The sequence below is a fragment of the Chanos chanos genome, chromosome 2, assembly GCF_902362185.1.
Source record: "Chanos chanos chromosome 2, fChaCha1.1, whole genome shotgun sequence".
Classification (NCBI taxonomy): domain Eukaryota; kingdom Metazoa; phylum Chordata; class Actinopteri; order Gonorynchiformes; family Chanidae; genus Chanos; species Chanos chanos.
This window is the reverse complement of record NC_044496.1, coordinates 46,020,353-46,027,846: the sequence shown is the minus strand read 5'-3', so window position 1 is coordinate 46,027,846 and position 7,494 is coordinate 46,020,353.

The window sequence follows — 7,494 nt, the reverse complement described above, 5'->3', positions numbered from 1 at the left end:
GAGAAGAGGGGAGGGAGGGAGGAAGGGAGTTAGCTTGCCTGGAGATTATTTACCGGATATTACTGCAAAAGCGATAGCAACAGAGAGGGTGTCGTTTAAGAAGGAGACAAGATAGAGGAGGAAGGATGGATGACTGAAGAAGTGAGAGATTATCTTTCACTGAGGTTAGAGGACACAATGAGGAATGCTCAGAGAACACAGTGTGAAGGAGAAAAGAACAGTCTGCCCCTTCCTTCCCTTCACACGCTCACTGTGTTTTAAAAACGTATTCACTGTTGTAAAGCTACTCTTTCAATCAGAGAAAGTTTTATAGAGACAAACATTCTTATTTCTCTTTGTAAATGGACCTAATTGTTAGTTCAGTATAATGGAGAGTAAAGAATAAAAGGTCACATAAAAGGAAAGATTACAGAGAGAGAGAGAGAGAGAGAGAGAGAGAGGTGAAAAAAGAAAAACACTGTGACATTGCAGGTTTTTGTACATTGTTAGATTAAGAGCCTGTTGATATAAGATTTCATTAATATTTAATTACCTTATTCTCAAATGGACAGAAAAAATAGCACAGATAATATTGACTGTATTTATGAGAACCATGTTATAAAGGCAGTCTAATTAACACACACACACTTGCATTACGACATCTCTTCACAGTGAAATACCTTTAGAATGTTCTAAGCCAAATTCAAACCGTGAAATTTTTTTTCAGTAATGACATGCAAGTCTTTGTGTGTGTGTGTGTGTGTGCGCGCACGTGCGTGTGTCTGTGTGACACATACACACAGAGAGAGAAAGAGAGAGAGAGAGAGAGAGAGAGAGAGAGAGAGGGAATATGTATGTATCGCATTTCATTTCAGAGTTTCAAAGAAAACAATCACAGTTGAATAGAAAAGAAAATCTACTAGTGGAATAACTGTTTCTAAGCAGTCTAAGATCTGATATTTTTCACTTGTATAAAGATTAATAATGGTAAATTTTATGTATATTGTAATATTTTTAATTCTAAATTAAAAAGCATAACTCACACTTTGTCAGTTTTGATCTCTTTTCTCTTTGACTCTTTTGCTCTCATGGCTTCTATCCCTTTTGCCTGCAGTGGCTGCCTAATTAAATTTACAGCTTCTTACCATAGCGTAATTATGACTTGGGAATCCAGATTGAGACTGCTTCAAATCTACAGGGCTCATTAAAGCCATTTATGATAATATATGGGGGATACTGTGACATCACAGACAGTTTACCTCATGTATTTGTGCATGTATGAAAATGTGTCTACATACCTAATTAGGGTCATATGACCTGATGTAAGAGCCTACTGTTGGATAATTCAATGAGATATTTTAGCCAGTTTTAATCATGTCAGCATTGAAAGCGACATGTAATTAAAAATATGTTATACTGATGGGTGACAACTCTAACAAAATCCCAGGTCCAACAATCTTCAGTTCTGATACCTTTAAGATATTTCCACAAAGTCAGGCAGTATGACAGTCAGGCGGCTGACTAGCAAAGTGTAATACATCGGAAGAATTTGATTCAGTTTATTCACTTCATTGAAGTTAAAATAACAGTTTTACAAACAGTGACACAAATTTGTGTAACTCTTTTTCATGCACTTTTTTCATTCATTTTGTGATCCATCTCATTTTAAGTACATTGGCTAACCTCTTATGCCCTGTCCCAAATGCAGCTCTACACCCAAAGCTCCTCTTTCAGAACTATATATGTGTAATACAGGCAATGTCTGTACCGCAATTTTTTAAGCATTCAAAGATACATGATTAGAAAAACCAATCTGTGACATTACATCAATATGACTTGATGCATGGTTTCAACTCTGCCTCTAACAAAAATGTTTCATTGTACTATTTTCAGTTGTGCTACTTAATAGTGGATTTATACAATACGCATACTTTTATCAAGCACATGGAACATAAATTACAATGTGTTAATGACTTAGTTTCTGGAAGTGAGCCATTCTCATGTTCAGTGAAAAGACAATAAATTTAAAACCAATAAATTTAGTCATAAAGTATTCCCCAACACTTTTTTTTACACTAAAATAGTGGAGGTAGCTTACAGGCCAAGACTGACTCATATTCTGCTAACTCAATACAAAATGAAGTTTAATCTAATCTTGGTACTGCAATTCTTTGCTTGTTCAGAGTGTTATACTATTTAATATGTTTAAGCTCATCTACAAAAATAGACAGAGACAGTACCATGACAAATCGCACATTCAGCATGTGCAATTCATAATAGGGCAACTGACCGCAGCACTAGAGCTTTCTGGAAAAACCCTGTGCTATGAAATATATATATATATATATATACACACACAGTATATATAAGGCTTACATTCCAGCCTCCAATTCTGATTCTCTGGCATACTCTTTCCTCTGTCCACCCACAGTGAATGGAAAGAGGCAACACGTAGCTTTCAGTTATGTGTAACTTATGAAACTGAATAAATATTAACCTGCTTCAACAGCAATGTGATTAAAAAAAAAATCCATCTGAATTCAGATTATTAATGCTTAGTGGCAGAGCAAGAAGGCAAATGTCTCAAGTTTGCTTTTTGCGTTCATTTCACTACAAATGAACTCAAAAGTGACTCATGAGACAGAAATACCATTGTCATATTGCAGTTTTGTTTTCTTTGGGTTGGGCACCATAAACTTTCTGCAGAGATTAGTCATACATCATTCTGCATGAATTTTCTTCATCAGGGTTTGATCAGATGCATGAAAGGTACATTAAGGCCACACTGAAGGCATTAGAGAGCACTCTTCTAACATGCAGAGCGAGAAATGAGACACCCCCAACCCTTACGCATCCCCATAAAAAGGCTTTGAGACCTCAAGAGTGGGTAACCAGGACCAGACCTAGCCCTTAGGTGGCCACAAGCAGGATTTGAATATGCCCAGCACCCCTATCCCTCACCCCCCGCTCTTGCCAGCAGTGTAATCCGTCTCACAATACCTTTAAAAATCATCTTCATGTAATTAAAATCACAATGACAAAGGCAAAATGTGTATAAATACACAAACTCCTCCTGTTTGATCTGTTGAGTTAGTCACATTTCAAACTACTTATATTTTTCTCTCTACATGGCCCTAACACCCTTCTGTAGGATTATGCCATTGTTGAGGTCAGATGATATGGGACAACAGCCTTCTGATTAAATAATAACCTGACGCCAAAATGGACAATCCAATTCCCAGACAGCACAAATTATCTTTGAGAAATCTATGCTTCATAATTTTGAAACAGCTGTTGAATGTCAAGTAACAATGTTTCGGTGACTCGTTGTACCAAAGAGCAAACGGCATAACAGAGATGCCTGTCCGACAGATTTATAATCATTGTATAAACGTCTCAAAGAAATGTGTCTTCGGTCAGGGTTCCAAACGTTGGCTTCACTGTTAACGTTAGCTAGCCAGCTAGGTAGCTAGCTGTTGTGCTGTACAGTTAGAGGCTTCATGCAACAACTACCTACGTACCATGCGTGTAAATTACATAGATCACTTGCAACCTAGTGTGTTTTGTAATTTGACATGTAATGTTTATAACCAAATGCTGTGAATCCCTCCTAGAGATCCAAACTAAGTTCCAATTTTATAGACAACCATTTGAACAGACCAGTATTCCCTACTCAGACCCACCTCTTCCTCTCACTGTACCTTAGTTCTTGAACAAAAATCCAAAAGAAATGACATAACATTAACATTGAAATTTGAAGGAAAAAAAAACCCTGCCTTTATCTTGTAGCTTTCTCTATTTAAAAAAAAATGGATGGGAGCCCTTGAGAGTTTTAAATGAAATGAATGAAATGTTCTAAAGATGACACTAAACTGTAACATTTGGGATCTGACTCTATTGGACAACTACAGTCAACATTTACCAGAGGCTCCAGAAGCCGCTTATGTTGATTATCAGGTAGGGGTAGAGCTGGGTAACAGCGTAGGGCCATACACAAGCTGAAACTGGATCAATACATTTACAGAACCTAGGAGGTAAGAGGCGATATGGGAGATGAAACTACTCTTGTTATATATTTATTGTGTATGGGTATTACCGTATTAGAAAAGATACATGCACAATTTAAGTCAAAAGAACATTTAATTTGCAAGCCATGATTTTTGATTGTTTGTTTGTTTTGTTGTTGTTGTTGTTGTTTGTTTGTTTTTGTAATGAGCCTGATCTCACTGGGAGCTGGTGGGAGTTGGGAGACAACTAATTCAAGCCTAGAAATGCAAATCATGATTTTACCATACAAATTTTTAAGCAAGTTTCTCTTAATCTCAAAAAATGAAAGCTTGAATGAATACCTAAGAATCACATTTTTCAGTATTAGTACATGTTGTACACATGATATTAGAAATGTGTTATTAATTACATCTTTGTACTTAAAGTACTAGCTCAACTAATAATTTACTAATCATTTACAAAAACGTATATATAATTTGTGAATAATTACTTCATTATCATTTGTTGGTTTACAAGTGACTTATTCATTATGGTTATGATGATATGTTACTGGTAACTGTTTTGACAGTTATCATAAAAACAATGTCAAATAGAATGCCTCTAAGATTTATTATTCAGGTCATGTTCCTATTTCATCACCATAAACAGTATAACAATAACACGATGGCGCAACAGACTGGTGATACGGGGATAATAAAATGGTAGGATAGGGCATTCAAAGAAATTCGGGTGGATATAACCATTGGTTATTGGAGGTTTCACTGGTTTTATTGCAACTGAAGATTCTGCTGGCTACGATGTGAGGTCCAGTCCCTTCCTGCATGTTATCTGTCCTGCCCTTGATTATATTCATCTAGGATCTTTTTTTTTTTCTTCTTCTTTTTGAGGGCTGCCCAGGCAAGATTGAACATCTTACGCACAGTGCAGAGACAAGGACAGCATCTTACTCATACACAGAGACAGTCACACCCAGACATGACAGAGAAAGACATGCTGATTACAAACATGGACATAGAAATGCAAGTATGCTCCATTCATGAACACGCACACACAAGCATACACACACACACACACACACACACATGCACACACAAGCACACACAGACAGAATCTCTTCGTCTCTAATTGATTAAATAATGGTTCAATGATTCGTTCCACTCTGTCAAATTATGGAATATTGCTTGGCAACCATCCATTTACTGCTCAGAGTGGGGCTCATGATCATTCCTCCCAAAAGTCTATAAAACTCAGACAATTAACTTGGTAGAAGAATTAGATAGATAGATAGATAGATAGATAGATAGATAGATAGATAGATAGATAGATAGATAGATAGATAGATAGATAGATTATACATATATAGACTTATATCTAGACTTTGCTGAAACAGTGAGCAATAATACAATAATAGAGTATGTAAGAACACACAAGCAATGAGTTTTGCCAGATAAAGCCTGAGGCTTTGATTGAAAACAGCCCGTGGGTGAAGAGTTGCTCTTAAAAAGTAACCGCGCATGTTTGTGGATGTTTGACAAAAATGTCCCACAACTTAGACCTCTCATAAAAGAGTGCAATCTGCTTTTTGTCAGGACTATATTTTTTTCCTTTCCCAGGAAAAGGTTTCAGTGGTTGAGCAAGGACACTACAGCAAAAGGCTTTGTTTTTTTTTTTCCCCACCAAAGTTCCCCTCATAAAGGTAGAATAAGGAATGTTAAACATGGCTGAGTCGTCTTGGCTGTACTTGTAATGTCAACAGAAAGTTCTAGATCGAGTTGCTGTCGTGAAGAACCGTTGCATGTGCTTTGACATAAAAAAAGTCTCTCCAACAAGCCTAAGAAAAATAGGCATTCTTGTGCCTTCAAAGAGCATCTCAGTATCACTTAGAACTGACCAATTATCTCTGTTTAGCAGAGTACAACATTAAAAAAAGTGTTTCAAACACAACCCAGAATAAAATTCATCCATTTTACTACCATAGAGACAAAGCCTGATTATGTGGGATTTTTTTTTTTGCATTGTTCTGGGTGAATGATGTTTCTAATTTGCCTTCTCAGTTTTTCCACTGCACATCAGTGGGATTCAAAGCCAGAACTTTAATACTGTCCACAAGTGGCGGGTTACTGAACCAATGGAATCATATCCATAACAAAACAAAGTAGACCAGACAAAGCCAGAGCAGGTAGAGTAGACCTTACCCTGACAGATCAGTGATTACTCAGTGCACTTGTTGTGCTCCAGACATTGGACTTTTAAGGGTTTTGTAACAGTACTCCCATGAGCTGAAGGCCACAGTAAATCTGCCTCTAAGTGGATTGTTTATATGCGTATGTGCGAGCGTGTGTGAAGCTAAGGGGTAGGTTTCAGGGCAAGCATGAATAGCATACACCCATGCCCATCCTGAGGGAGGTGGCAGACAGAAGCGGGTGAGATGTTTGGAGGGGTGCCAGGCATGGTCCTGGCATTACACAGTCGGTGAGCAGGGACAGTGCCAGAGCCAGCTGGCACAGTCTGATGACATCCTCGGCAGGCACTGAGACGAGGGCACAGGGGCATGACAGCCCCCTCTGGCGCAGGTTTGGGCAGTGGGTGTGTGTGTGTGTGTGTGTGTGTGTGTGTTTGTGTGTGTTTGTGTTCGCATATCTGTGTGCATGAGGAGATTGAGGAAATGACACATGCATTGCCATTGAACACATTCACACATACACACAATTTCTCCCTCCATCTCACTCTTCCACACAAACTTACAAAAAAAGCCCCCTCTAACTCTCTTTCCAACAGTTTGCAAACTTTGCTCAGTCTCTGCCGTGTGGTAATGACAGATGTTTAACAGAGACACTTTGTATAAATCTCTTATACGTACTGACAGAATAGGTGTCTGTATTTTAAGAAGGCAGCAGCAAACCTCTAAGAACACACAGTGGCAGTTAATCTCAACAAAGATGAAAAAAAAAATCTCTGAAGAACACAAACTAAGCAATCCCCCCAACACATTTATCCACTGGTAATATATCTAAAAGTTCAGCTCAGTAGAATTACCCCAGGGAGAGACAGAGAGAGTGAGAGAATCAAAATCAGTATGGCAGAAGGAGAATGTATGTGTGTGGTGAAGAAGCATTGATTACATTCCAATCCTTTAGGGGACATATACTCCGTAAATGAAGAGAAAGACAGAGAGATGACACTTTCACTCCTTTCTCAATTTTTTTTTCTTTATTTCTCACATTTTTAGCACCTCCCCCAGGGAACGACCATCATATCATCATAGGCTGTTCATTTCTGTCATTGGTTGCATCCCCACCATTACTGTCATCATCATTGGTCAATGTTCATCGTTGTGACCATTGTCATCTTTCCTGCTGATGCTTCATGATCACCCCTCAGCAAAGACCAAAGGAGAGATGTGAGGTGTGTGGACAAAGGGTCAGTCTCTCTATGAATTAAAATATGATTAAAAATGTTGCATTTGTGAGTAATACAGGATTCTGTATTTAGAATGTTGGCATATTG